Below are 22,728 nucleotides of genomic sequence, written 5' to 3' on the forward strand. Positions count from 1 at the left end.
GTATTATTATTTTATCTGACATACCAGTTTCTCCTACTAAGTCCTCTGGTCCTATTAAAAGCATCCCTACAACTTCAGTCACCCTGTCTGGAAGTGTTCACGTCTGTGTTCACCCTTGCTACCCCTCTGCAGCCCAAATTAGCTGCCATGTCTCTTGGCCCCCGACTTTGACTTCTGCACCCTACTTAGAGTGTGCACTGTACTTACTATGCCTCCTCTTTAATCACCACAGCTTCAGACCCGGTTTCTAACCTTTACTGACGCCAGTCACCAGCTTCCTAATGTCTGTCTTGAACCCCTATCTCTCAAAGCCATGGAGAACACACAGCCTTCCCTGATATGATTCTGATCGGGTGGCTGCCCTGCTGGTTCTCAGCCCTCTCTCCCCCAGATGCCTTGCTGCTTACTCTCCCTGCTTTCTATTTGCCTCAGGTCACCGTCCTGGCCTTTTTCCCTTTGGTCCTTCCATAGTCTCTCAGCTCTGGCCCGATGGTATTGTGTGCACATTTTATTCCATCCAGCTGCCTCTCACTCCTGCCTTCCTTTTCATCTGTCTCTTGAAGCTCTTCTCAGCATCTGAGGCCAGCTGTATTTCCGCCTTGGATTCTAACAGCCCTCCCCACGCTAAGTCTCACTCACCCATCCACCTCGAAGTCAGATAACTTTTCCAAAAAGTACACCAGCCCTGTGAGAAATCCTTCAAGGAGGGGGTGTGGGGGGACGACTCTTCTATTTATGCGTCTTCCCTGGAGCTTTCATTTTCGTCATGATGGATCTTTGATGAGGGGATGAGTGACAGGGAGAGTGTGTCGTTCCAGACATATTCACACTGACTCCTGCTCTCCTGCTAATCAAGCAAACCACTTTTGCTTCTCACCATCACTTTCGAAGGTGTTTGCACACTGACCTATCCCTGGCACAACCAGCTGCACCACTGTGTTGACAAACGCCAGTGATTCTCCTCACTTTTAGGTAATGCTGCACTATTTTGCACTCTTCACTGTGGCCCCACCTGGCTCACACTCTTCCTGCCTTCTGCCCAGGCTTCTCTCTGTAATGGATATGACCTTTCCTATTTGCTCATGTCAGGTGGACCTAAGCTCTACTTCTCTGACTCCACCCCCATCTCCTCTTATGGCATGTACCACGTATGGCTTTGCACTTTAATTTTTTTTTAAGATTTTATTTATTTGTTATGTATACAGTCTTCTGCCTGCATGCCAGCAGAGGGTACCAGATCTCATTCAAGGTGGTTGTGAGCCACCATGTGGTTGCCGGGAATTGAACTCAGGACCTCTGGAAAGAACAGTCAGTGCTCTTAACCGCTGAGCCATCTCTCCGGCCCAACCCCTGCCGCCATCAGCAGTGCCTCCACCCCTGTCTTTATTGTTTCTATTTCTTGGGGCAGAAGATTAAGTCGTAATTCAGCTTATTATCAAATTAGCCATTTTGGAACCCTATTTTCATTTATCTCAATAGTGTGTCTCCAAAATACAAAGACGCCCCTGCCATGTACTTAACCCCCATCTCCTGCTAAAAGGTGGTCTGGAACTCCAAGGGACAAGAAGCCTGTCTACCTAGTGCTTTGTTCTCCTCCACATCAAACAGCTACTTGGACAATCCCCAGAGACCCAATCCCCTCCTGAGCTTGCTCAAGTAACAAAACTCAGTAGCTACGGGGCTACAATACGATATCCTTAGATCTAGAGGCAGTAGGGTCTCCTGAGCCTCTCTTGACATTCATCAGGGCTCACAGCACCCAGGATTAGCTCGGGCTTCCAGAGTCATCATCTCTTGTAGGCCAGAAGATAGTCTATTGTCAACCACACCTGTGACTCCTATTAACGATGTGATTCGTGGCCACTGCTCTAACCTCCTTAATGTAATGTAGTTCTCTTAAGAACCCCATCTATAGATAGCTGTCTTCACGCACAGTCATGTTAGTGTGTGCTTTAGTACATGCTTTAGGGGCTGAACCTCCAATGCTCCTCCCCGCTTCCCCCAAACACTCTTCAGGTGGATGTCTAAACTTTGCCATCACCAAAATGGACAACTAACCTTGGTTCTTTACAGAATCCACCGCGACACTAGTCCATCCAAAGCAAATCAGAGCCCACCTCCACCCCCCCCCCCCGGGATTGGGAACTAGATGCTATCAGTAACGAATTAAGGACAGATGTTCTCATTTTAAAATTGCTTTGATTACCATTCATTACCCATTGGGTCCTTCAGAGCCTTCTCAGGCAACTGATCTCAAATGGATCAATGTCTATAAATCAGTTTCCCTTTGGTTCAAGTATCCCATCTTTTCTACTCACTAGTCCTCTGAAGTTTCTCCTGTATTCCGGGACTCTGTGTTATGGTTTTTACATGTAATAGATGTATATTGACGTCTCACATTGAACGTGGAGGTATTGGCTGTATGTGATGTAAAAAGACTGTTTGAAATCCAGGCAACAGGATTCAACGCTTAATTTTGTAAATGGTAGGGGAACTGAGTACTTAATTTCAAAGTAATGAAACACTAATCCCAAGCTTTATCAAGACTACAAACTCAGCATATTATAGACCAAGCTGGTTTGGAGCAAGGGATGGCTCCGTTAATTTTATTTTCCTTTTACCTTGCTGCTGGTAAGCATTTATGCCTGCAAGGCAGGAGCCAGGTTTCCATAAACATTATATGAAATCGGTTCCAGACCGGAGAATTTTCAAACGCTCCTTGTTTTTCACAAGTTACATTTCAAAAGAGAGGACATTTGCATACTCAAGGTGAAGGCCCACGGAAAGACGCCTCCTTGCCCAGTTTTACAGAGTAATTATTTCTACATTTCTGAACTGGCAACGCCTCCACAATGTCAGCTCAGACACACAATAGACATAGGTATTAATTAGACACTCTAATTACCCGGGCTTGTTTAGACTAATCAAGTGACGCAACAAACAGCCTCAATCTGTTGGTTGGATTTTCCGTGAACAACTTACAGTCAAACAGGAACTTGTTGTGACTGGTAAATTGCACCAACACAACTTGCAACTGAGAGAGCCCTTCTGTGTTCCCTGAATACAGGCCCTCGCCTAGCTCACAAAGCTGCCTCTACAGCCAAGTCCGCCTCCAAAGGTACTTAGAAGAAAGGCCTTTCTGTCTCACGGTGGAAAATCAATACAGCGTGCTGGCAGGGGAAGCCGGAGAGTTAAAGCGTCCTCTTCACACCACCATAGGCTTGGGCCCTTGGGATGGTGCAGCAGGAACCTACAGGCAGCTAGGCAGACCCGGTACAGAGCCCTCCCACCCCAGCTCAGGACAGAGCCCACCCCAGCGGCCAGCCGAGCTCATGCTCGCGGCCTTGAAGCTGGCACCGCTAGCCCTGTGCCTCCTCTAATTTGATTTCGCTGCAACTGCGGGTCTGTGTGCGCCTGCAAAATTGCATAATTCACCATTTCCCCAGCTGTTATCTGGCAAAGCTATTCTTTGCACACCGATTTGCCTGGCTGCTAATAAGCCCACAGGCAGAGGAGGAGGGAAGTTTGCTCATCACTCTGGTGTCCTCAGTGTCACCTATCCTCAAGCTACCCAGCCCTCCTCCCACATTTAGAGACAATCACAGGCCGGTGATTGTCTAGCCATGCACACTTTCTGGGAAAGGCATTGCTTTTATGACCTTCTTGTCTAATCCGGCTATGCCTCCTAACTGCCCACGCCCACCTTCTGAAATGCGGCCTGCCCACCTCCCGCTCTGCGGTCCCCTGGCTGTCCTGATGCTTTCCCTGAGATACCCCCGGTATTTCTGGCTCCTCTCTACATTGAGGCAGATCTCAGTAGGGTTGAGGAGAGGTTCTAGATTCGTTATCAAAGCCAAAGGTAGGCAGGCTCTGACAACTTTTCACAGCCCACTTCCTCAGGCTAGTATTTTTCCGTCACACCAAGGATAAAAGTGAAGTTGTCTCTCAGATGTTCCTTTGCTGGAAACCTTCTGAAACTGGGACTTAGAGAATAGGGCACTGCTCCTTCTTGGGGGGAAAGAGACAATCACGGTTTCCTTTGTTCTGCTGCAAAGCTCCCTGGAGTATCCTGGAGGCAGGGGAAGGCCACACCACTGGGGCACATTCGAGATAACTGAAAAGCACCGCAGGACCGACACACTGGGGACCCAGCAGCCCAGCAGCGGCCTGGGTTGAAGCCATGATCAGCCCTTCTCCTGTGGTATCCACCGGGAGCCACAGACTTTCCCACTGATCTTCTCGGCTATTAATCAGTCAGAATGTAAAAATGCTTCTGAGATGTAATAAGCCTTGAAGTGAAACCGTGCATAAGTGCTGTTGGGTTGGAGCACAGAAAGTAGGGGAAACATGCATCTGTTCCCAGGGTTATGCCAGGCATTCTTTTTAGTTTTTAGTTTTTTAATGCAAATGAATTATATTTCTCCCCTACTCCTCCCCAGGGTGTACACACACACACACACACACACACACACACACACACACGCACGCACGCACGCACGCACGCACGCACGCACGCACGCGCACACACACACAAATTCTCTACTACCTAGCCACACCCCCAGCCTGAATTCCATTGTACGAATCAACCAAAGACCCCGAGAGCTTCATGATTGTAAGATATTTTAGATGTTCACACAACACACTGCATTTCTTGTTAATACAGTTTACTTCGGATACCTTTCTCAAGAATGTATTTTCTGGCTTTAAAACGGGCATCATACATTCACATATTTCTGCAAATAGAATTGCAGTGCTCCTTAAGCCCAAATTTGGATTATTTATAGCCAAATTCTGGAATACTCTGGCATACAACTACTGTATCCCACAGAGGACCTTTCAGTTATCATGAAAATAGGTCGACCCAACTTTTGAATAGAGCAATGGCAAGCCTCTGTATAGCTGTCCTTACAAGATTATTGCCACGTGCTTGAAGCTATGCTATTTCTTAAGGGAAGAAACGCTGTGGGAAGATGCACTCATCTTGAAGGCTGGGCAGCCCTCCCTCTCCCCATATGTGGGCAGAGACATTTTAATATGTTTAATGCACTGTAACACTGAGTTTCCAATGCTTGGGGATTCTTAAAAATGAAATGAGCTTATTTTTAAGATGATATTTTTTCCCCTTTGGAAAAATTGTCATGGAGAGCCCAAATGATCCCTTAGCTTTTCTGAAAAAGCTCCTTAGCGATTCAGTATGTATCCACCAACCTGTACAATGACTTTTTCATTTGTGCGTATAAATGTGCTTTTCTGTTCTGGTAATATGTCCTCCAGCATCCATTAAGACCCATCTCCTTGTTCCACCCTGTCTCCTGTTCTGTTTCCATGGTTTGCCTGTTAGGGATAATTCAGGGCTGTGTCTCCTGCCTCTGACTTCCCTCATGTAACATCTGTAAACCCCTAGGCAGCAGCTTTTCTGTGAACTGCTTCAAGGGCCAGCTTTCATTTTCATCTCTGCCTTTCCTGGCCAGCCATAAGTCGTCTACAGTATATTCTGTCTGATATTGACTCCAGATAGAGTTCCCATGGACCTGGATGACGGTCCCAGATGCTAGGTTTCAAGCAGATTCAAGGCTCAGAGCAGTAAAAGCACCCTCGAACTTTCCCAAGGTTTCCAAGAAAAAAATGTGAGGAACAAATTTAGGTGGTAATAGACAGGTAACAGTACTCTCCCTGATGGTGAGATGGTGAGTCATTGGGCTCATCCCATTGGGGTTCTCCTTCAGATTCATTCCTAGATGAACATTTCCCTCAGACTGAAAGAGAGGGCCAGGCTTATTCAGTCGAGTATTCACACTTGCATACAGTATCCACTTTGCATTTTCTTTTTGTTACCGGAAACAGCTTGATAAGAGCGCACACACTGTGGTGTGGTGTGGTGTACCAGAAACAGCACCAAACACCAAATGAGAAGATACTGTCACTGTTTCCTTGCTAGGAAACATGACCATGGGCAAGCGATGAAATAACCCAAGGCTGTGATTCAAAAGAGAGCTTGTTCTAAACATCAGCTCACGTCCCCATGTTGTTGCCAAGACTGAAGCCAAGAGGACATCCAATAAAAAGGGAATTCATTACATGAAATTCTGTGTAAGCCGGACCGTAGCCCCCAAATATTGGCTAACATATTAGCATCACATTGTGGACCTAAGTGTGTCTACTTAAGCTTGTGTGCCAAAGCTTGAACTCTCCGTAGGATGGCATTTAGAGATGGGGTCTACAAAGGGTTCATAAAGGCTAAATTAAATCTTAAGGGGGGTGCTAAACCCATAGGTCTGATGTCCACAAAAGGAAGGGAAAAATACCAGACACCCCTCTATTTCTGCATGTTGCAAAGCCACAAAGAGTGGTCCCACCAGAAACTGAACCTGCCAGGAACTTGTACTTCTAACTACCAATCCACTGAGGAACTAGAATTCTGCTGTGAAATTTTGTTTGGCAGCATTAGCAAACTAATAAACAAATTGAAAGTAAGAACTTTTGCCATGATTTGTTCTTCTAGTCCTAATACATCACTCAAGACATGGTAGACACTTGAAGGATATTATTGAATTAATCTAAGAAAAATAATGGTATTGTCAGTAAATTAGTATATAGGACAAACCCTAAAATGCCCATCATTTCCATACAACCACCTAGATCATGCCACACCCTGTTACCTGGCTATAATAAGGAAGTGCTATATCCCATTATTCTTTCTTTTAAATGGTATTACATTTAGAGAGAAACAAAGAAAATTGGTCTACTAGTATGAAAAAGAAAAAAGAAAACGGAACTCTGATTTACATTCCAAATATTATTATTATTATAAATGTTATGTCAATGCCTGGATCTACTGAATTTTCCTAGCAGAAGCATGATGGCTATTCTTGGTTGTCAGCTTGACTACATCTGGAATCAACTAAAACCCAAGCCACTGGGAAGACTATGAGGGATTTGTCTTGGTTTGATTATTTAAGGCCAGAAGGCCCACCCTAAACCTGAGTCACACTTTCTGGTGGCAGCCTACAGAAAAGAACTTGCAAGAAGGAAGCTTTTGCTTTTTGCCTGCTTGCTCTTACTCTTGCTGGCAAGTTCATCTGTCCTGCTGATGAGGCTTTCCTTTGCTGGCATCAGGACCTATTTCTTTAGGATTCTGAAGTAGCATGAAGAGTAGCTGAGACATCCAGTCTTGTGGTGGATTGAGTGACTATCAGCTCCCTGGCCTCTGCACCAGAAGGCAGCCATTGTTGGACTACCAGAACCACGTAGGTAAGCCACTCCAAGGAATCCAACTTTAATGTGTAGAGATTCATTCTATCAGTTCCGTTCCTTCAGAGAAACCTGACAAATACATGAAGCATCAATGAAGGTTTTTGTGTAGACAAAAATGCAGATTTAAGTCCCATTATTCAAATGCAATTTCAGGAATATTGATGAACACATATCAATTATTACTATTATTACTACTGCTACTACTATTTCAGAGTGGCTGATGGTATTTGACTTTGAGAAGGGAACTAGAATTTCAGGTCACTCTGTTCAGTGACAAAACAATCAATCACTGAGTAGCTTTCTGTTATCTAGAATGTTCAGGGTCTTCTCGATAGACGTCTGCCTGGCCCTCTCAGCCTTCTCTTCTTCAGAACTTGCCCAGCTTGAATTTTAGGTTCTACCAAAGCACAGCAATTCACACACCCTGCCATCTCCCCATGTCCACACTAGGAGTTCTCTCCTTACCTTCCACCAGACTCTCCTCTATGAAAGTGATGGCCTGCCTACTCTCTTCCTACATCCCTTCTTCACTCAGTGAACACCCAAAGCAGGAGCTGACCATGGTAGTACAGGCATACAATCCTATTACTCAGCAGGCTGAGACAGGTAGATCAGGAATTCAAGGCCAGTCCATCCCTACATAATGAGACCCAGGAAGGGTGGGAGGGAGGGAAGGAAAGAAGGAAAGAAGGAAAGAAGGAGGAAAGGAGGGAGGGAGGGAGGAAGGAAAAAGGGAGTAGAGAAGGAGATCAAGTACCCAGTTCAGGCTCTCTCAGTGATACCTGTGGACTTTGTCCGTGCCTTTCTTTAGATGCCCAGGGCATCAAGGTTCAATCCATAGTACATTGTGCTTCAATAATTTGTCAATAGTCTGATCTTACCTTCCCCAAAGCCAGACATGGGCCTCTCTGGGGTAAGGGTTATTTAACTTGTGACTCACTCCCCTTAAGGGAGAGCCAAGGTCTATCAATGAGAGGCTTCAAAATTCCTTGATAGAATTCCTAGATTAAATGGGAATTAAGCTCATTGATAGTTTTGAAATTTTAAGGGGGAAAGATCTACTTCAAGCAGATACTGTCAGATGCTCTTCATGTAATGTCAGAGCTGGATATTTCATTTTGTGGCAGAAGAAATCAAAGCCAAGACCACAACAGGGCATGAACAGCCCAATGAGAGACAGGCAGCTTGCACGATGTGATCTTTCTAGAGGGGTCTGTCTGTCTGTCTGTCTGTCTGTCTGTCTGTTTGACACACGGGACTGTCTAGGAAGGAACAGTGTGGTCTACACAAACACATATGGTTCCATGAAACTAGAAACAGCCAATGACTTGCTCCAGGTCTAGGACAGCAAACACCACCCAGTTATTCCAGAACTTAACAGTTTTAAAGTCCCAAGTCCCATGTCCTGAGAAGTCCTATACTCCCTCTGTTTCTGAAAATCGGATGACAGTTGATTCCTCTCCCTGGAGCTGGGAAGGAAAGCAGACAATGAATGGTTCTTAAGATGGAAAAGAAAAAATGGTCTCCTTGAAAGGAAGCAGCAACTTGCAGGCAAGATCACATTTAATGCAAGGTGACTGTTGCAGAGTTTTTTCTTTTCCTGCCAAGTCCCACTGCCCTTCTCAGCCCCAAATAAGTAGACAAAGACTTATATTAATTGTAAAACTGCTGGCCAATGGCTAGAGCTTCTTACTGGCTAGCTCTGTTTTAATTATTAACCCATGTCTATTAGTCTATGTATTTCCACGTGGTCTTGGCTTACTAGAGAATTCTGAACCTTCTACTCCTTTGTCGAGTAGAAGGGCTCTCTCTGCCTACCTTTCCCAGAATTCTCCCCATCTTAGTCCCTCCTATCTTCCTGCCTCATTGGCCAGACAGTGTTTTATTCATCAACCAATCAGACAAACAGGTATATAGAAGGACATCCCCCATCAAGTGACCAAACAGGGAGTAGAACCCCTGACCTCATTCTCCTCCTTCAACTCTAGTGAGGCTCATCATTGAGGCAAAGACACTATCAATCATGGTTCCCAGAGGACCAAGAATGGTACATGACATTTTCAAAGAAGCAAACAAAGTACCCAAGTCCACCTACAGACACAAGAATCAGCCAAATCTAAGACATTCAACCCAGTCCAACCTAGACTTCACAAGCCCTATTCCAATAAAGATAAGAGTTTCCCAAATTCTCAAACCATACCCCTCATACTTTCCAAACATCTACACCAAAGAGAGTCTGGACAAAAGGGAATATTCACCCTCTAACCCATTCCTCACTCTTCTTATCACCTGCTCAACCTATGGATGATACCTCTAATCTATAGGCTAGGAGTCTAAATGTACGATGCAGTTGCTTCCTCAAATGCTACCCAAGAATCCCACTCACGAAAGAAAGCATTTCGTATGTGTGCATTTAAGACCCCATTAGACATCTGGACAGAGACTGAAGAAGGCTCGAACAGCAAAGAACCTCAAATTGAGCACTTTTATCTTGATGCTCAGACACTATCATGGCGTGACTACAAAATGCCCCCTACAGGTTTGCATTTTGAGTGTGTGGCCCAAAGCTGGTGGCATTATTTGGAAGGTTCTAGACACTAGAAGGTGGGTCTAGCTAGTATGTCACTAAAAGCAGGTGTCTGAAGTTTTTATACTGACCCTCTGATTCCTGCCTTGAGGTCTGCTTCCTCATGATGTGAATAGTCTCTGCACGTATTCCCACTGCCATGAAGTGAGTCTCTTCCCCCGTGATGGGCCGGGCTCTCTGAAAACATGGGACCAAGTAAGTTCTTCCTCGCCTAAGTTGTTTCCTGCAGGTTCCAGGGTCACAATTACACAAGTCTAGTCAGTTTAGCAGCCCTCAGCATGCCTCCACCGAACACTCAGCGGGCTCTGCATGCCCTGTAGTTCCCTGTCTCACACCAGGACTTCAGAGCCCAATTCCCTCCCCCACTTCTCCCCTCCCCTCACAGCATCTCTTCCCCTTTCTCTCCAAGCCTCCCCTGTGCCAGTCAGCCCCCACCCTTGGTGTTGTCCCCTTCCTCCCCCAGAGAATTTTGTCCCCTGGAACACTGTCTTCCTGCGATGGGGTTGGTTCCTCTTCTGGGTGAGAAGGCAGTTGACTTCAGTGTAATCATTTAAGAAGATTATTAATCAACTTGCATAAGAGCCCACATCCCTGTTTCTCTTGTCTCACAGAATTCAATTCTTCCTCCGAACATGTCACAGTGCATTACCCTGCCAGAGTTAGCACATTTGAACATCTTGTCATCGAGCGAGTGGCACAACCGTAGCATAACCGAGCTCATCTTTTTCTTTCAGAGGCAGATTCTGGCAGCTATGATCTTGACTCGACTTTAAAATTACATTGCAATGAATCTTCCTTCGTACGCAGTGTCTGTCTAAAAGTAATTTTGATTCCCGTGTCCCATAAGATGGTCTATCTTTAAGAGTTATATTCAAAATAGCTAATACATACCGCAGCCTTTTCCCAATTTTATATTTGCCTTTAATTTAAGCACAATTGTGAACAAAAGGCCAAGTCCTTCTAAGCATGCTCCAGAGTGCCTGGAGCAGCTTATTTTAAGCACTGTTGGCTCCAATGTGGACAGGCAAAAGGAAAAGGAGGGATGTGGCCCACAGAGCTAGGCACTAGATTCTTGTTTGTACTTTTTTCTTTTTTAGACAAGCAGAGAATAGCTTCTACAGCCTAACTCTAAGTGACACAGGACATGAAGGAGAGTCCAGAATGGAAGGACTTTGGAACTTTGATATCATGGTTGAATTATTTATGTCATAAAATATGGGATATCAGAGCTCCTGCTTTAGTTTGCCTTGATACAGACTTGAGTGTTCTATAGCTGAGTATCTTATTCACAATCCTGATTTTACTCTCTCTCTCTCTCTTTTTTGATCCATTTTAAAGATCATTATGAATTAGCCATCTGTGGTAACCCCAGGACTCAGGAGGCAGAGATAATAGGACATCCACAAGTTCTAGATTAGAAGATGATGTACACAGAAAGTTCCAGGCCTGTCAACACAGCAAGACTCTGTCTCAAAGCAAAGCAAAAAGCCAGGTGGTGGTGATGCACGCCTTTAATCCCAGCACTCGGGAGGCAGAGGCAGGCAGATCTCTGTGAGTTCTAGACCAGCCTTGTCTATAAGAGCTAGTTCCAGGACAGCCTCCAAAGCCACAGAGAAACCCTGTCTCAAAAAAAGGGGGGGGGGAACTATTGTAATGAATTAAACATCATTTGAAATTATGTCTCTTCAGATTCTGTTATCCACTTCTTTAGTATTATAGACCACACATGCAGAGTTAAAGAGGCATAAAGGAAGGAGCCTGCTACAGGTCAAAAGCATGAGGCTTTAGCATTAAGCATTGTCTGTGAACTCGAACAATTGAGCTTTATTTGCAGTCGGGTTATAATTAGCTGTGGGTTATAGAAATGCCACCCACAACACCTTCCTGGGAGGAAACAGTAAATAACCTATATGGACAATTCATGGCTTCAATTGGATATTCTCCTCTGATGAACCTGGAATTTCTGTTATTCTTTTAAGCAAAGAGGTCTTGCCCTCACGGCCACAAGATGGCTGCCATGGCAGCAGCCATTTTGCATAGCCTTAGTCAAAGGCAGGAAACAGGTGGGGAGTGAGGACAGTTAAAGAGAAGAAGGTTCCTTTTATCTCTGATGGAAAATCCTTCTGGACCCCTCAGCCCCAACTTCTGTGTGCTCCCTCTCCTGTCTCTTTGCCTTGAACTAGGTCACATTTAAATATCGAGTTTCCAGAAAAGCTGGGAAGGGGGCAGCCATGCCAGATCCTAGAGTAGTGGGTAAACATGAAAGAAGGTTGTTAGGCATGAGTGGGGTGCTGGCTGTTTCTGAAGACTTTATCACAGGAGACATCTCACAAGAAAATCCTCCAGAACTGCTCTACCCAAACCTGTTTCAGAGCCTAGTGGCTCTCTAAATGAGAGGTGTGTGTATCAAGGCCAAGCTGGTTGCTGCCTGATTTGGATTGTGACTGACAAAAACCTTTCTATAAGGAAATAACATAGAAAAGAAAACCAGAAGATAGAATCTGGGAGGCAATTTGGAAGAGCTTAAAGTGGTTGGGCCAATGACATCCTAGGCCTTCCATCTCCCAGAAGATCTTACTAATAAATTAGAACTAGAAGGGTGAGCAGAAAGTCTTCCCTTAACTCATTGCAGGTGCAGGATGAAGAATAGTGTGTCTTGATGAATTTAAACCAGAAAACAAATGGATGACAGTCTTTGGGATCACTCATTTCTAGAGAACTCCCTGCCCTTCCAGAACCTACCCTGAGCCCCATTCCATGAGCACAATGCACAAGCTTTGTAGCCTAAAACAGAATTAGTCACTGCAGAAATTAAGCTCCGGCTTAGCCATAAGCATTCAGTGACTCACAGAGACACGCACCATGAGAGAAATGTCACAGACTTGGCAGACAGAAATGTCTGCAAGAAAACATTCCAGTAGAATGTACTGAAACACACAGAACCAAAGCAACAAGCCAAGCTCTGCAAAGCAATCCCAGCACAGTCAGGGGCTGTTGAAAATATATATGATACTTAAAATAAAATTCCAAATGTGGGCCTCTTCCCTCATGTGTATAAACGATGTGTGTGGTGTTAAAGCTACTATGCAAAGCAAATTCAGGTGAGACAGTGATTTCTGATCAATTGGAGTTGAACAGTTTTTCTCCACTAATGAATATTAATCAGTTTGTCTACCTGCTTATTCCATTCAGGGATGAAGACAGTCAAATCTAATGTCTTGTAATCCCTCTGCAGTTTGACAGTAGGCACACTTGCTGTCCATTCTGCTAATGTATGTAGAACCAGAGAGCCATCATCAAGGTGCCCTTTGCTTTCTTCTTGAGTGAAAGAAATTTGGTGGAATGTGTGAAGGAACATAGTAAATTAAAGAAAGAAAGAAAAAACAACCCAGGAGTAAGCCAAGGAGAAGCCCTAGCAAGAGTTGGGGGACTCTACAGAGTTGTAAATGCTACAGCGTGTTACCCAGCGACCCCCAAGAGCCATGATGTGGAGTGAATGCTATCCAGGACCCTCAGACACCCTGGACTCTGTCCCACTGTGTAACTGTTAATAGTCCATGCCCAATTTCAAGCAGAATGTTCTGAACCAGGAATATTTTCCTCTGTCAATGGACATTTGTCAATTTCTAGAGTCTTTTTTTTCCATTGCTGCCCTGAGGGGTGGGGGATTCATTAGCAAATGTCAGAAAGTAGGGTGGAGATAACTCTAAGCACTGTGCCAACCATCTACCCACAACACCAACAGTTGCCAACCATCTACCCACAACACCAACTCTGAGAAGGCATGCCCTAGGTCACAAAAGAGGAACGTTAAAGTTGACACAGAGGAAGGGCTTCATTTGGCTCATATCATCATCAGAACTCTCCAAGTGACTCTTAAGGTAATAATTGACCCCCACCCACTCACCCCAGGTTTAGGGGACACCAGACAATCATATAAGCCAGAGGAGCCCAGTCCTTCAGCCATTAAGAAACAGTGAGTCCACTAAGGTGATCAGCCCCTTCTAAGAGTAAAGATAAGCCCTGAAGTTTCTTTCAGGGTAAGTCCTGAGTGCATTTGTTCCAATAGAACAATTCCCTGGAGAATCTAATCTGGTCTGAGCCCCAAGAGTTGGAAGCAAAGGGCACTCAAACATTCTTTGAAGAGGTGGTTTTTCTCTAGCTTAATATCAGGATTTGTTCCTGAATCTTGGGGCAGAATGGAAAACTGTAACTAGGAAATGAAAACATTAAAAATGAATGGTTGGAAACATGATGAAAATATTGGTATATTTTGAAACAGGGTATGTAGCAACTGGTGCAAACGTATTTTCTACTCAATGATTAACACTGAGAATGGGCACACGGGTCTGGTGGGTGAGCGACGACACCTTGTATCTGGAAGACATCATGTACACAGAGGGTCGGAAGCACAAGAGGTGTCATCCTCAAGCCAGAGTTGAAATAAAGAGAATGAAGGAGGAAAAGGCAGAGACTCCAGTTGCTCAGAGCTCAGGAGCTGAGAGCAAAAAGCGCTAAAGCTGACTCAACTTCAGTCTGGTTTCTGTCTTATATTCACATTGTTGACTGTACTGGAGGGCAGGAGTCAGGCAGCTATAGTCAGGCTGAGCCAAGGAAAGTATCTCCTGGTTTCCTCCATGGCTCCTTACCCAAACCCCACCCTGTATGACAAGGGGTTATTCTTGTAGGCAGCTCCCTGCATCTTCTGCGGGCTCTCATAGGAAAACATTAGAGCCAACCCCAAAAGTCAGGGGTGGGAAGAAGGTATTGTCACTGTTCCCAAGCAAGTCTAAGAGATGATGAATTTGGTTTTTGGTCATGAATCTACCCTGCAGCTTATTTTCAATGTTTTGCCACCTTTTCAGTCCTATCACTTCTTTGAAAGTTGTTGTCTAGAGCACTTGAACAGTGCCATTCCCTCATATGTCCCCTCTGGGCATGCAAGACTAAGCCAAGGGATTCTCAGAGATAAGCCACAGCTAGATATAGTCCCTTACCATGAGCGTAAGGTCTACCTATCTATCTATCTATCTACTTATCTTTCCGTCTCTATCTCCTTCTCGTGTATTTAGTATTTGTGTAGGGGTGTGGGTGTCTATGAAAGAGTTCAATGGGGAATTAAACACACACAGTGAGAATAACAATGAAACAAACATACTAAATATAAAACCTAATGGCCCCTGCGCCTTGTGATGCAGACCTGTAATCCCCACCATTTAGTAGGCCGAGGCAAGGAGGAACTCAACTTCAAGGTCTGCCTGAACTACAGAGTGAGTTCAAGACCAGCATGGACAACTTAGTGATAGCCTTTCTCAACATAAAGGGAGGAGGCAGGTAGACTGAGAATGTGGCACCTCTCTCGAAAACCCAGGGCTCTAGGTTCAATCCCCAGTAGTGCAAACTAAAATAAATATGACAAGTTATTCCATGCAGTATCTTGTCTCGTGGTAGCATAGCATCCCTTGATCTGTCATTGTCCTGTGTTTATACTTTTCACCTCTCCACTTTCTCCAAGAGAGAGTCATTGTAGACCACATGTCTGTACTTCTCCGGAGTCTGAATCTAGAGCCCCAATCCCAAAGTGGGATGCAACTGGAGGCGAGGGATTTGGGGAGTAATAAAGTCCTAAGTGTCCTGGCCATGCTGGCACCCCAATCTTCACATTCTAGGCTCCAAACCTGAGACAAATAAGGGTCTGTTGATGAAGCCATCTGGTCCATGACAGTGTTAGAGGCACTCAAACCAGCTAGGACAGATACTTACTGTGAATCTGTTTCATTTTGGACAACCTTACAGCTACTAGACATCATGAGAATGTTATCTTCCTCCTCTTCCTAAGGTGTCCTCCAAGTTTCAGCTCCTCAGACTAAGCGAACTTGGTGCAGAGGCTCTGTAGAAGAAGATGGGCTGGGTGGCAGGCATCGCTAATGTTGACATGGGTAGTCTCTGAAATCTGTTCAAGTCTCCTTGTCATTTGTCCCATGCTATTATCTCCTGAACCTACTCCAAGTAGGCTTTCACTTCACATTTCGCCAGAACTCCTCTCATCACAGGCTCTGAGTGGCTCCCCAGGGGGACACTCAATGGACCAGTTCCAGCCCTGATTTATTTCATCTGTCAGCAGTATCTGATTCGATTCATCGCTGTCTCTGCAGACATCGCCTCTGCACTTCAGAAGTCACCACTCCCACTTCTGCTCCATCTCAGTGATGTCTCCATGCCAATTCTTGGGTCTTCCTTGTCAATCTGTCCTTCAACTGGGAAGTTCCGGGAGGCTTGCCGAGCCCCCCCCCACACACACACCTCATCTCCCTCCATTTCTAGACATATGAAATAGTCTCAAGATTTGAATATCAGCCAGGCATGGTGGTTCATACTAAGGCAAGAGGGTTGCCATGAGTTTGGCCAATCTGGGCTACTCTGACCTGGGTTATCAAGTGAGATTCTGAGTACACACACACACACACACACACACACACACACACACGTGCACTAGGGAACCACTCTACATCTCCCAAAATTTTGTCTCTAGTCCTTACCTCTTCCCTGAAATACACGCTTATACTTCGCCATTGAAGTATAAAATGGACATTTCACAGTTAAGAAGTTTACAACTCTAATCCTGGGCCAGAAAGATAGCTTAAGTTACTTGGCTCCGAGGATAATGACCTGAATTTAATTCCTGAGAGCACACTGTAGAAGATAAGTGACTCCCACAAATTGTCCACTGATTGCCGCATGCATACCATGGGACCACACACACACACACACACACACACACACACACACACACACACACACACAGGCACACACCCACCAACCAATGTAATTTTAAAAATTAAAAGCAAAATAAAAATGAACTCTTTTTGTTGTTTTTGTTTTGTTTTTGGAGACAGGGTTCATCTGTGTAGACCAGGCTGGCCTGGAACTCACAGACACCTTGCCTGCCTCTGCTTCCTGAGTGCTGGGATTAAAACCAATGTGCCGCCACTGCCCAGCAAAACTGAACTCCCGATTATCCCTAAGTACTAATTCCAAAACTCTAGCATTTGGGGCTGAAAATGGAGGAATCATTTATACGTCTCTCTTCCTCTCACACTCCACACTCAATGGCTCAGAAACACACCTAGAGTGAACCACCACCCCTTGATCATCCGTCAAACGTATCCTGGTCACACTTTTCAGATCTTGATCATTTCCCCCTTGGGTCATTGCCATAGCGTCCATATGACCACCCTAGAGTTGATTTCCAATGGATCCACCAGAGAGACTCCACGGCAGTAGAGATCAGATGGAGATTGCATCATGCCTCCGCCAGCACCCACCCCCACCCCACCCCACCCTTGGCTGTTCCCATCAAAACTTTCTGTACAGCTCCAGCTCTTGTGTTCTGGGGAGGTCGCCTTCCTGACTTGTCTACCTGGCCCTTCATCTCTCTTCTCACCACAGCCTCACTCTTCTGCAGTCCTTCGGCCCCCTGGCCTTTCCTGAAGACCGCCCATCCTTTGTCGGAAAGGCTCAGGCTGCAAACATCCCCTCCTCACTGTTCTGTTTGCAATTGCAACCCTCCCTCCCTCCTCCTGACAGCGACTTTGCCTTCTCTGCTTTGATTTCCTCCTAAGTGATGCTTTGAAACTGACACTCTACTTACGTTTAATTGTTGCTTTGACTCTTTTCCTTTACTACAACGGAAAAAAAAAAACCCTCTGTGATGGTGATTTTTTTCATCTCAATTCTCACTAAGAATACTACGTAGCGCTACATAAGATCCACTCAAAAACTTATATGCTGAATGAGTAGGCTATGAGAACACATGAACATCTTTTAGTCAAGTATAACAAATCTTGAAGAAACAGTTTAAGTGTATAATAATAATAAAAAAGAAACCACCTGACAACTTAACGTACACAATTTTCCATCCTTGGAAAGATGCGAGATTATATATATATATATATTAATGATATATAATATATATATTATATATTATATATTATATATTTTTTTCTGTGAAACAATGAATATATATATATTTTTTTTTCTGTGAAACAATGAATATATATATATATATATTCATTGTTTCACAGAAAAAATTCTGGTTTTCCTTCTTTTGTGCCATACAATATACAAGCATTTGTGGACACACAGAAAAACAAGGCTCATTGCTATACTTTTCCAAGGGAAATGTTAGCCTCTGTGACCTCCACTTTCAAAAAAGCCTGGTACAAGTCCACTTCAATTGTTCCTTTTCCTTGGACAGCTCATATTCATTAGCATGGCATTTTCTTCAATGTTCTCCAGCCTCCTGTAAGCTAAGGAGCTATAGAATAAGAACTTATTTTTTTAGTTTTTGTCCAGAAAAAGTGTTCAAAGTATTGGTATTGCAGGAGACTTTTGGATGGGTATGATTTGGTCTCTGCTCTTGTAGAATTATGCATGCTAAATGTTAAGAGGCCTCAAGAGACCACACTTCTCTTCACACTGGGAATGCATGGGACCTGGTGAGATGGAGGTCAAGTTCCTTAATGTCTCTCAGCAGAGTTTGCTCACCTACAAACGCCAAACAGCACTACTGTTGTGATCTCTGCCAGGACTAAATGTGGCCCCCTTCTCTAGACCGGGTCAGAACTTTATTTCCTTCAACCAAAGAGAAGAAATCTGTGGAACTCTAAAAATAAGAGGCCAGACTAGGAAGTTTTCTCTCCTACCCCCCCAATCCAATTTTGTTACACAAAATTCAGATACTGCTCTCCTTATCCCTTGTCTCCAGCTCTCTGCCAAAGTTTTTCACAAGGTTCTTCTATTCAGCTAGACGAGGGCATCTGAACGGGAAAGGCTCACTTGGTCAGAAAGAAGAGCCCTGGGGAGTCTGCCTGCAACCCTCTGGCAGCACAGACATGAAGGAGCTTCTAAGAGGGTAATGGTCTTGCCCTTTAACAGGACTCCCAGTGGGAACACTGGGCTGATGGAAACACCCTAGTCTGACATCCTGTCCTGTTTCTCCCTTTTCATCTGGAGTGTATGTTCTATCCTTTAATAGAAAAAAGTTTGAAAAAGAGTTTATGAATCAAACTAGTATAACTTTGGACTGAGAGATAGTCTGGAGACATTTGGAAACACTCCATGGTCTTCCCCCCCCCCATGTTAAATACATCTGGTCTATTTCTGAAATAGGGCACACTGATCTTTATAATATCTTCCCCCAAGAAAAGAAGCAAAACAACAACCAAACTAGAAAAATAAGAGAAGCAATCATTAAAGCCTATTAACTCTGCCTTCTACCAAAAAAAAAAAATTACCCAGTGAGTACAAAAGTAGACTTGACGGCAGGAGGTGGGTGTTTAAAGCCCCAGAGGATTTTACAGTAGAGTGAAAAAAAACAGCTACATATTTCTTAGAAGTGCTATGTTGTTTCAGCAAAATCAACCTGGAAGTGTATTCACATCTTTAGGACTTCTAAACACTATGTACTTAAAAAACCGCTGCATGACTTACATTTCCCTCCTAGTGATGGCTAGTGACATCAACATTGAAACAACTTCCAACAGCCCCCGTTGCTGTCCTTGAATGGAAGCAAGCACAATAAAGCAGCCTACAACAGCAGAGTGAGTGGGGAAGATTTATTCTCTCTGCTCGCTGCCCCCAACAGAGCACACAAGATCATATGGGCATGCCAGAAGAGTAGCAGGTGTACATCCAGCCACGATGACATTTGTGAGCCACAGGAATGACTAAACTATGTTTAATCAGTAGATGAACGAGTCACTAAACTGCAACACATTCATACCCTGAAATCACCAAGAACGAGTTAGATCTCTCTGTAGACATTTGTTCCTATTCTTCACATCCATACATCTCAAAGTATAAAACTACACATATTTAATGTATAATAAAGGTCGCTTCATAAAAATACGCAGGTACATGAAATGTCTGTGCTACATGAAATTCATATATATATATATATAATATATATATATATATATATATATATATATATATATATAGAGAGAGAGAGAGAGAGAGAGAGAGAGAGTCACCCATACCATAATATTGTTTCAGTCAACAAAGGACCATAATATATGAGGGGTCGGATAAGATTTTAACATGGGAAATGGGGATATGACTCATTCAGTAAAGTAACTGCTATACAAGTTTCAAGACTTGAGTAGCATAGCCAGCACTCCGCTAAAAGGCTGAGCATGACAGTGTGCGCATGTAATCCCAGAATTGTGGAGGTGGAGACAGATGGATTTGAGGAGTTCACCGAACAGTCAGTCTAGCCAATCAGTGAGTTCCATGTTCCGTGACAGACTCTGCCTCAAACAAACAGAAGATGAACAGTAATTGAAGAAGACACTGACATTAACCTCTGGCTTCCACATGCATTTTCACAAATGTGTATGCACACTTACACACACACACACACGCACACACACACACACACACACACACCCTGGTGTTTAGTAAGGTATACCATCTAGATTCATGTAGGTACACAGTGTACGCATCTGAAAGAGCCTGATTCAAGTAGCTCTTCACAAAGCATTTGATGCAAGGAGGTTATGCACATCTTCATTGGTGTGAGGTGATGTGTTAGTTATGTTAGCATCACTGTCTGTAGAAGATTTTTTTTTCCCATCTATGTCAGTCCCACTGGAAACATTTTCTCTCCACCCACCGGGTCCTGCAGCCACTTAATGAAATAATCACTCTGAGACTCAGTATCAGTTACAATTGTTTAGCCAATGGCTCAGGCTTCTTACTAGCCAGTAACTATTAACCCATTACTATTAATCTGCGTATCTCCACGTTGCCTTGGCTTATCGGTAATGCCCGGGCCTCTTGCCTCCCCAGCTGCTACATGGTGTCTCTCTGACTCCACCTACACATCTCTGTATTCCTGTTCGGATTTCTCACCTGGTTTTACTCTGTTAAGCCATTAGCTGAAACAGCTTTATTCATTAACTAATAGGAAATACACAGTCATGGCAACTGTCACTTCAAAAGGGGAAGGACTTATTTGGGTCATAGTTACAGGGCTCATCTGTTGTGTCTGGGAGGGTGTGGCAAGGCTAAGCAGTTCACGTTATGGTGGAACAGGAAGCAGAGAGCAGGAAAATTCCAGCATTCAGCTAGCTTCATGCTGTTCCCTTTTATTCGCTCTGAGCCCCAAACTCATGAACGGTGTCACACATATTAAGAGAGGGTGTTTCCTCCTTACTAATCCTCCCTGAAGTAATCCTCACAGCAACACCCAGAGTTGCACTGCAGTTATTGTGAACATGGTGAAATTCTGCATCCAGGGAAGGAAGCTACCAAGATGATGCACAAAAGACCACAGGTCATCCTTCAACACCCTATCTTCTTCCCACAGCCACAAAGTATTAGGGTTATCACACATCTTCCCAAACAAAGACTATAACGCTCAACCGCCTTCACTGTGTGAACGGGATGGCACTGAGTTGTGGATAGTGGAACGTCCAGATGAAATATGTATCACTTCAGGGGAACAATTAGGAGTCTGCTGGGAGGAAGAGGAACCAGGGGAATGACAATACTTTATTCTGCTTTTACTTTGTTCCAAGCCAAATCTACTGCTTGAATCATGTTTCCTTTCTGTCTTCTTATTAACCTAGGGGAAGGCATTATTTTCTTTGCTTTATAACCTAAGAAACTAACCTTGACTCTACAGACAGGGGATGACAACTATTCCCCTAGTGACTGTCCCTGTATTGCAGGACGTTGCTCTCATCTCTCCCCACTCAAAAGTGTCCTTAGGGCATTTTCCTATTTTCTAGATGTGTCTACAGCTGTCAGAGTTGTTCACTTAGTGGGCAACCACACACAAAAAAGAAAAATCTAGTTCCTCAAAGCAAAAGATGCAGGATTGCAGCATTCATTTGCCTAGAGAGATTTTTCTGTTACTGAATCAAGGTTAATCCTAGAGGACAGGTGGGGTTATAGGAACAGTGGGACAGGTGTGACACTTGGGGAGGGGGTGAAATTCATTTCTATTGGGGAGCAACCAGTCTCTACAGTTGGATACTGGGGACAAGCTAAATTGTGCCAGGCCCTTCTCATCCCAACTGGCAGACCATCTTCCCCAAACCCCCAAGGTAGCATCCCAAAGCCAAGGGAGGGACATTCCCTGTGGAGAACAACCTATGACAACCATACCTACTATTTCAAATGAGTGAGTTAATTAAGCATGTGCCAAGGAAAAGTAAAAGAACAAATAACAAGTAACAAAGAGATCAGCTGCCAAACATCATCACAAAAGGCATTAGAAAGCCCATCGGAAAAGACTGGGAAGCCCCACTGTGTTATTGTTGAAATCCTTCACTGAGCTGGGGACTGCTGGTGGTGAATCCCATCCCGGTGGGATCCAGCCCACCCAGAGACTGCCAAGGCCCCAGAACCAGTCCTGCCTCCATCCATGGGACTAGGTAAGCTTGGGCCTGTGTCCAGCCCACCCTCCTCTGCTCTACTTGGAGACACCTGAGGCCTGGGACTGGGTGCTGCGGATCCAAATTTGGCAGGATCCAGCCCACCCAGAGACTGCAAGGGTCCTAGTCCCTTCCTCCTCTCATGGGACTAGGTGAGCTTGGGCCTGTTTCTGACCCACCTTCCTCTGCCCTGTTCAAAGACACCTGAGACCTAGGGACTACTCACCAAAGATCCCAACCCAGCAGGATCCAGCCTACCCAGAGACTGCCAAGGCCCCGGTACCAGTCCTGCCTGCATCCATGGGAAGAGGAGAGACATCAGATTATTGGACCTGTTTGCACCTACTGGAAGGGAACCTTGGTCCCGTACCCACCAGGAGAGGAAGAGACTCTTTCTACACTCACTGGAAGAAGGGATAGGAAGAAGACAATATAAAAATGCAT

This window comes from Cricetulus griseus, chromosome 10 (genome assembly GCF_003668045.3).
Source record: "Cricetulus griseus strain 17A/GY chromosome 10, alternate assembly CriGri-PICRH-1.0, whole genome shotgun sequence".
Lineage (NCBI taxonomy): Eukaryota > Metazoa > Chordata > Mammalia > Rodentia > Cricetidae > Cricetulus > Cricetulus griseus.